Source organism: Phalacrocorax carbo, chromosome 1 (assembly GCF_963921805.1).
Source record: "Phalacrocorax carbo chromosome 1, bPhaCar2.1, whole genome shotgun sequence".
Classification (NCBI taxonomy): domain Eukaryota; kingdom Metazoa; phylum Chordata; class Aves; order Suliformes; family Phalacrocoracidae; genus Phalacrocorax; species Phalacrocorax carbo.
The window spans coordinates 61526506-61535514 of NC_087513.1; positions in this window are offsets into that span (position 1 = coordinate 61526506).

The window sequence follows — 9009 nt, forward strand, 5'->3', positions numbered from 1 at the left end:
TCCTGCACTCTTCACGCGGAAGCGTGTGACTTGTTACACCAAACACGGCAATTTATCCGTTGGTACTCTCGCTTACGGCAAACGCTGACATTTTTTCGGAAAGGTTTTGAAAAGACACTAAACCAGCCGTTAATGGTTTTGGTGGACGGATCTTCGTTCCGGTTGCCCAGGCTGGCTGCGTGGCGTTACGCCGAGCGAGCCCGAAGGCGGCTGCGACGCTCGCTGAAGCACTGCAACGAAACGCACGCCACAGCCTCCGCAGCTCTCAGGCCGAATCCTCACACGACCTTCAGGCTGCTCTGTGGTCGTGCGCAAGTCACTCACGCTAAGGGTCCCTCAGTGCAAAATATACACATCCCATCTGTTTATCCTACAGCCCCTGCAGAGCTGTGATTATCTGACTCTTTTAGCACAGGACCCCAACCATGTCAGCTCGCAGTGCTCAGCAGCGACGGGCGACGGAGGAGGACCGAAAGAAAGGGAAGAATGAGAACGGGATGACAACTTTGAGGTTTAAGAGGCATTGCCTCCCCATCCTCGTCTTTTTAGCACAGGGGACGTCAGCAGCTCCTGTATGTGGTGCTGTGTGACTTTTCCACTCCGCAGTGATACCTCCCGGAAACAGCTGGAGTTTCTAACACCAAAAAACCCCCACAACTAAAGTTAAGGCTATAAGTGGAAAAAAAGTCACTGAACTCTCTGTGGGAATGATCATCGAGATTTTAGAAATTATGTCTTCAGTAGAGGTATCTATAATAGCAAAGATTATTATGATAATGAGGATAATAATTGTTATGGGAATTCAGGGATTATTATAGCTTCAGAAATAAAGTTATTAAAATAATTTGCTGAACAAGCTTAGGGAAGGAACTCTATTCCACCAAACCCCATCTCAATATTTTCATTAAATAGGGACTACCAGCTGGCAATTCAGTCAATCTGAGAAAAATGAAGCTTAAAAAAAACACCTTGGAGTGCCGTTACTGTCCTTGAAATCATTTCGTAATGTTTCATTTTGCTTATTGTTTTGCAATTATGTTCTAATCACATTTCCTTTCATTAAGAAAATGTCTGATGTTGCTGTGGTGAAGATCCACTGAAGCAACAGAATAAATTAACATGTTCTGTAAGTTTGAAAACCAGTGCATCCAAAAATCAGAATTACCTCAAATCACTTAAAAGTTTTAAGGATAGTAACCAAGGGGCCTGTCACCGCAGAAGAGATTCTTGGTGCTGCACCCGAAGACCAGCATCCATTTTCCCCACTCCTCCAAATCCGTTGCTGCTTCCCACCGCTTTACTGGCTCACATCGCCTCTTATGTTAGTTGTTACAACTCCTCACGAATACTGTCCTCAAGCCACTCAAAGTACAGCCCAAGAACTTACATTCCTTAACTCTTATTTCAATCTGCTGGCTTCTGATCTTGGCCTCTTAAAAGATAACTCCTTTCCCATTTTTCCACAGGCTTCATGCTTTCTCCTGAGTCACAAGTTCCAATCAATTCCAAGGTTTATAGAACTCTCTTCTTTTGGCTGATTTACTTGTATTATCTTGCCAGATCATCCTCTCTCCGGTTTTACCTACTTCTCTACCTTGTTGGCGTGCTTCTCCGTAGAGGTCTTCTGTTTGGTCTTACAGTGTTCCCCATGTTAAACCTGTTTTCTGGGCAGATCCAAAAAGCATCTGCCCTCTCTTTATTTAAATTTTGCCTAGAAATTACACTTTTTATGAGGCTTATGAAAAGCCAAGTACATCTGTTTATCTTATAATTTATTCTTAGCTGACTGAACTGCACATATACATGAGATCCAGTGTTGGACCACTGAAATGGAGGGAGAGTATGATGGCAAGAAGAATGGGAAGCAGAAGGAAGAGGATGGAAGAAAAATGCAGTATATTTGAGTTATTACTAATGTGATCTTCTGATGCATTGTCTCTATGTTGAATCACAGAATCGTCGAGGTTGGAAAAGATCTCTAGGACCATCAAGTCCAACCGTCAATGCAACACCACCATGCCTCCTAAACCATGTCCCAAAGTGCCACATCTACACATTTTTTGAATACCTCCGGGGATGGTGACTCCACCACCTCTCCGGGCAGCCTGTTCCAACACCTGACCACTCTTTCAGTAAAGAAATTTTCCTGCTATCCAACCTGAACCTCAACACAGCTTGAGGCCATTTCCTCTTGTCCTATCACTAGTGTCTTGGGAGAAGAGACTAACACCCACCTCACTACGACCTTCTTTCAGGTAGTTGTAGAGAGTGATAAGGTCTCCCCTCAGCCTCCTCTTCTCCGCACTAAACAACCCCCGTCCCCTCAGCCGCTCCTCATCAGACTTGCTCTCCAGACCCTTCACCAACTTCATTGCCCTTCTCTGGACACACTCCAGCAATTCAATGTCTTCCTTGTACTGAGGGGCCCAAAACTGAACACAGTATTTGAAGTGCGGCCTCACCAGTGCTGAGTACAGGGGCACTATCACCTCCCTGCTCCTGCTGGCCACACTATTCCTGATACAAGCCAGGATGCCATTGGCCTTCTTGGCCACCTGGGCACACTGCTGGCTCACATTCAGCCAGCTTTTGACCAGCACCCTCAGGTCCTTCTCTGCTGGGCAGCTCTCCAGCCACTCTTCCCCAAGCCTGTAGCGTTGGATGGGGTTGTTGTGACCCAAGTGCAGGACCCAGCACTTGCCCTTGTTAAACTTCATACAATTGGCCTCAGCCCAACAATCCAACCTGTCCAGATCCCTCTGTGGAGCCTTTCTACCCTCAAGCAGATCAGCACTCCCACCAAATTTGGTGTCATCTGCGTATGACATACATGTCATACTTTTTTTGTCAGTCTTTGGCTTTCTCTTGCTCTTTAGACTCTTTGGGAGAGATACTTTATCTTGTTCTGTGTTTAGAAAACTCTTGACATTTTGATTTCTACTGCTGTCCTCCTCATAAATAGTCTTCACACTGTCCTTTTCCAGTAGGAAGGACACACACAGGAGAGCAGTCTTCAGGATCATAAAGTTGAGGGACACCCTGGATCCTCTAGAATCTCCTTGACACAAGGAGACACAATATCTCCAAGACACCAACTTAAACCCCTGTTGGAGTCAGAGATAAGTCTGCGTACTGAAGTCACCAGGAGACTGAAAGCCTATTTCAGTCTGATTCCAAAGATTTAAATATGCTTTGGGTTTGTCTGTTTGCCTGTTAGTTCCATCTACATGAAAATTTAGTGCAGATCTTCAGAAGCGCTGTGTTAAGAAGCAGGACGGCAAAGACTGTCTCATTAGAAATAGCTGTACAACAAAGGAAAGTCTTGAAAATCTGTCACATTGCACCCTGTTTTCAATATCGGACTGTTAGAAGGCGTAGACTGCATAAACTACCAGTGCTGCGATTAAGAGATCCGCTGTGATAAAGTCTATAAAATACTTGAATTATTAATAGAAAATAGTAATTGCATTAAGATATTAACTGATAATTTTCTTTATAAAGATGAAGTATTAAGGTGTTTAACTCTGTCTTGAAACAGAGTTTGCTATTTTATAGCAAACGGGTTCGGTGTGTGATTGCTGCTGAAAAACCCTGTAACACAGCTGCGATAATCCAAACAGTGCATCCATGGGAACAGTCCCTCAGTTGTTTCTGAGATAATTAATTCCCAGCTCCCTGTGGCTATTATAAGAGTGATCATTAAAACAATATTAGAATTTCTGTTCCCACAAAGATTTCTATATAATCCTTCTCCATATAAACTGGGAGAAAGGCTGTCTCAGTAAATGAAGAGCCCACAGTGCCACCTTCTTACAAAGTACAGAATTCTTGGGGCTGAATGAAAAATCACCTAACCTGAGCTTATTAAAGCTGACACAGTCCTTGCATTTTCAGAACATTAATGTCATTGAAATACCACCAGTCATTTTTGCAAGCTTAGATTCATCTTACCTTACATCAGCTGCCTAAAAGTTTGGCCTCTCGTTTAAGCTTTTGATCTGAGCTCCTTCTGTAGCCAACAGAGAAAGACGGGCATGTCCAGATGGTAAGTGTAAGGTCCTGCACCTGGGGAGGAACAACCCCATGCACTGGTACAGGCTGGGGGCTGAACTACTGCAAAGCAGCTCTGCTGAGAAGGAACTGGGAGTGCTGGTGGACAGCAGGCTGACCATGAGCCAGCACTGTGCCCTTGTGGCCAAGTAAGCCAACGGTATCCTGGGCTGCATTAAAAGGAGTGTGGCCAGCAGGTCCAGGGAGGTTATCCTTCCCCTCTACTCTGCCCTAGTGAGACCACATTTGGACTACTGTGTCCAGTTTTGGGCCCCCCAGTTCAAGGACAGGGAACTGCTTGAGCAAGTCCAGCAAAGAGCTATCAAGATGATCAGGGAACTGGAACATCTCCCTTATGAGGAAAGGCTGAGAGACCTGGGTTTGTTCAGCCTGGAGAAGAGAAGACTGAGGGGGGATTTCATAAATACCTATAAATATATAAAGGGTGGGTATCAGGATCATGGGACCGTACTCTTTTTTGATAGTGCCCAACGACAGTACAAGGGACAATGGGCACAAGTTGAAACACAGGAAGTTCCACCTCAGTATGAGAAAAAACTTTCCTGTGAGGGTGACAGAGCAGTGGAAGAGGCTGCCCAGGGAGGTTGTGGAGTCTCCTTCCCTGGAGACATTTAAAACCCACCTGGATGTGTTCCTGTGCCCCCTGCTGTAGGTGTCCCTGCTCAAGCAAGGGGGTTGGACAAGATGATCTCCAGAGGTCCCTTCCAACCCCTACCATTCTGTGATTCTGTGATTCTGTAACTCATCCTTCCAAAGATGGGCACTTCTAAGGAGCGAGCCTATCCCTAGGCCTTAGTTTGGACAAATCCAAGTGAGAAGAATTCCAGCCTTCATGTTTAAATTGACAGAAGAAATCTATGTCTCTGCCTACACTGCAAATGTGCCAGTGTCTCTTAGTGGCAGTTAAGGGGCACAGTTAAGATCCACCCAGTGCAACAGATTCTAAGAGAACAATTTTGTTTTAGTGATGCCGCTGACACAATGGTCATGTATACAGCCCTTTGAATCAGTGCAGTTTGGAGTCCCATATAATCACCTCTGCAGGAAGGAAACTGCAAATACAGACAAGTGCCACAGCCTCTGGAATCCTCTGATACTGCCAGGAAAGCCCTGAATTCCTCCAGTCACGCCAAGCAAAACTAGGCAATTAAATCTATTACCGTTGTGCAATTCAGCCATATGGACAGAATGCGAGAACATAGGCTTTACAAAAAATTTTCATGATACAGAGCAAAACTTAGTTCTGTTGTCCTCCAGAGCCTCTACTCCGTAACTCCAGTACATTGGCACTGACAGCCTCAGGCTTTCATAACTCTGTAATCAGAACCAAACTGGGCAACAGTCCACACTTCCTCCCTTCCCATCTTCATCTGACCTGCCTTCTGTGCTCCCTCCGCAGTGCCCCAAACTGAGCTGTAATGGAGGCCAGCTTCCCCACCCATGGGAGATGTAGGGTTTCACTGCATAGCCATTAAGAAGCTGCTTGTCCTCTTGCACGGTAGAATTAAATAAGATGTCTTTCACCATACTTATGCTACTGAGAAATTTCAATCCCACATGTAGCTGATAATAGGAGAAAACCCAAAATGCATAACCACAGAATGCAGCTCAATGCAGATGATAACAAATAAACCCATGTCAATGACACTTGCAAACATCATAAATTTAGCTAAAAAAAATCAATTTAAAATGTCACTAAAGCTACTTAGGTTTTTCATTTTATACTTTGCATTACATGTCATAAGGTTTGAAAAAACTAAATTATTTCATCCTTTTCTATTTCAAATGAGCATTGATTTTTTCCCGTGTTTTGAAAAGAGCCAAAACCGTGCAAATGTTTTTATCCAGGAGGCTGTAACGGCACAATTGCAAAGCAAGGCTCCTGTCAGATTGCATCTCAAAACTGTGGCATTGCTTTGTTGAAAACAAATCAGAGGAGATATTGTTATAATTTCACCTCCAACTGTTGCTGTATTATTCATGGACAAGTTAGAGGCTTTTGCCAAGATCTCCTCTAATCCTTCAAATCTTTCTGTCTGGACCATCTTCTTGCACGTGTACTTTGAACTTCTTTGCTGTTCTTGTGGAATGTTTATACATGATGTTTCAGACATGTTTTAACATATACATTACCTGATTACAAGTCAGTTCTGCTCCAGGTACCTTTCAAAGGGATTGCTGCTAGCCACATTTAACCCTACCTGGCTGAGATTAACTAGCACATCTAAACTTCAAGAAGTATCTTTGGATCTACTTGCCTGACTACCTGTTCCACTGGTGAAAACAGTTAAGTCGATTTTTCTTCTGTCTAAAGGAACAAGACTTAGGCATTCATGCACTGCCTATTTGTCTTAGCTCCCCCAATAACTTTTGAAACGTTGGCCAAGTTTAATCAAATTTATTTAGTGGAATACGTTTCAACTTCTGTACGTCTTGTGAAAGAAAGGCAGTCGAGCAGTGGCAAGGAAAAGGCTCCAAAATGAGTTCAGCTCTTATTAGAGACTGCACACAGGAGCTCAGCCTCAGTAAGTCCTCAGCAAATGGCTTCACTTGTCATTTGTTACCTGTGGTACTCGCACCTCTCCTGTTCTCCTAGTATCTAAGCATTTCACAGTTCATCTCAAAGTAGGAAAGTAATATTGTTACTGATTCAGTAGATGGGGAATTGAGGCACAGTATGATTAAAATTCAGACTTTCAAAGGTATTTGCGTGCCTCTCAATTGAAATCTGATGGCCTGGATTTACAGTAATTTGCCCAAGATCATACGAGAAGTGTGCGGGAGACCTGGGAACTGAATCCAAGCTTGCACGTTGCTCTTTGGATCATACTTCCCAAATAAGCTGTAGAAATTCCAGAACCACACACTGCCCAGCCCTGTCTTTGGCGGGACACCGGTCTGCTGTGAATAAAGACATCCTTTGGTCCTCCTGGTGTGGATGTCAAAGCCGGCTACTATTATAGCTCTGCCTCTCAGGCGTTCTGTCTCAGTACAAACCCTATATGTCATTCAGGGCTGTGGGACCACACAGCATGAAGGTCACCTGAGCACCTAGTTCCTTCCAAGTGTAGCAGAAATTTTACTGTTAAAGGGGCAATGCTATCTAAAAGCTAGGTACGCTTGGGTAGCTAAAGAATTTCTCAACACAAGTGAGAGCTGCTGATGCTTGGGAAAATGAAAAATGTCCTGAACTTCAGTTAATTCCATCTGATCTCATCCTACTGTGACTTGGTTAATTACCTGTAGATAATTTTTTCTGGATTTCAGCATTCAATCTTTTTTCACATAGCATTGCCCAGATCTGTAGCATCTTCAAGTATCTTTTAATTAGGATTATCTAATACAAATAAGAATAATCTAAAATTAAAAAAAGAGATAATGAGCATTAGAAAGACCGCTGTTAAGAATGAAAATAAATTCCTGAAGCACCATGGAGCTCGTAGTTTGACAACAGACCTATTTCCAGTCTCTTACACTCAGAATTTCACAGTAATGAGAACTCTGAGGAATGTTAGATGAACCTCCCATGGGTAAGCGGGTTGCTTAAATGGCAGGTAAGAACACCCCCAGCCATGAAACCAGCATATCCAGTGCTATTTCTACAAAACCAGCATTTCTTATTTCAAACACATCCTTTTCCAAATGGCAGAGTCCAGACCACAAGTAAAGCACATTTTCGAGCAGACTGATATATCTGCTCTGGTTAAAGAAGGATACTTGCTCACCTTTGACAGCTTTCTTAGCTAATACCTACTAAGTAGAACAGGAGTGTCGTGGTTCAGCCTCAGTCAGCAACTAAACACCACGCAGCCGCTCACTCGCTCCCCCCACACCTCTGGGATGGGGGAGAGAATTGGAAAAGCAAAAGCAAAAAAACCCACAACTTGTGGGTTGAGATAAGAACAGTTTAATAATTAAAATATGATAATATTTATAATAATAATTATTATTATGGTAATAACAAGAATGATAATATAATAAAAAGGGAAAAAAAAAACCAGAAACACAAATGATACAACCGCTCACCACCCACTGACAGACGCTGACCATCCCTGAGCCACGATTGCTGCTTCCCTCCCCCGGCCAGCTGCTCCCAGTAACGTACTGGGCACGACGTTACATGATACGGAATATTCCTTTGGCCAGTTTGAATCTGCTCTCTTAGTTGTGCCCCCTCCTCCCGGCTTCTTGTGCACCTGGCAGAGGATGGGAAGCTAGAAAAGTCCTTGACTAGTAGAAGCACTACCCAGCAACAACTAAAACATCAGTGTATTTTCAACATTGTTCTCATACTAAGTCCAAAGCACAGCACTGTGCCAGCTACAGTGAAGAAAATTAACTCTATCCCAGCTAAAACCATGACAAGGAGATATCCGAAGATTTTGATTTCCTTACTGAAAATTTCAGACAAAAAATGACAACCTCACCAAATAGATCACAACCTCACAAAACTCTTATATCTTACTGCCATTAACTCCACCTGCTCTTGAACATTCCTCCCCTCTTTTCCTATAGACAGAATTGGAGCTGATCTACAAGGAGAGGTATATTGGGTACAGAATACAAGGAACACACTGCCGACTGGAGAAATGTTATACAAACCTGGAAAATATAAAATCTAAATGACAGGGAATTTGAGGCTGTAACTGCTAAGCAGCTAGGAAACAAAGCAACAAGCATTATACTAGATGATTTATCAACATTCACACAAGACACTCCTGATATTGTACAGAGAGGAGATAGAGATCAGACATGTTGAAATACACCTTTTCAAGATATACCATATGAACCAAACACGTAGTGCTGCAACTATATGGAGCTTGAGAATGTACTCAACATATGGCTAAAATAAGGAACCAATTAAAGACTGCATGACAAATGTGTGACAGAAATTGTTACTAACGGAGGAACAAAAGATAAAATAAATGTAAAGCGGAA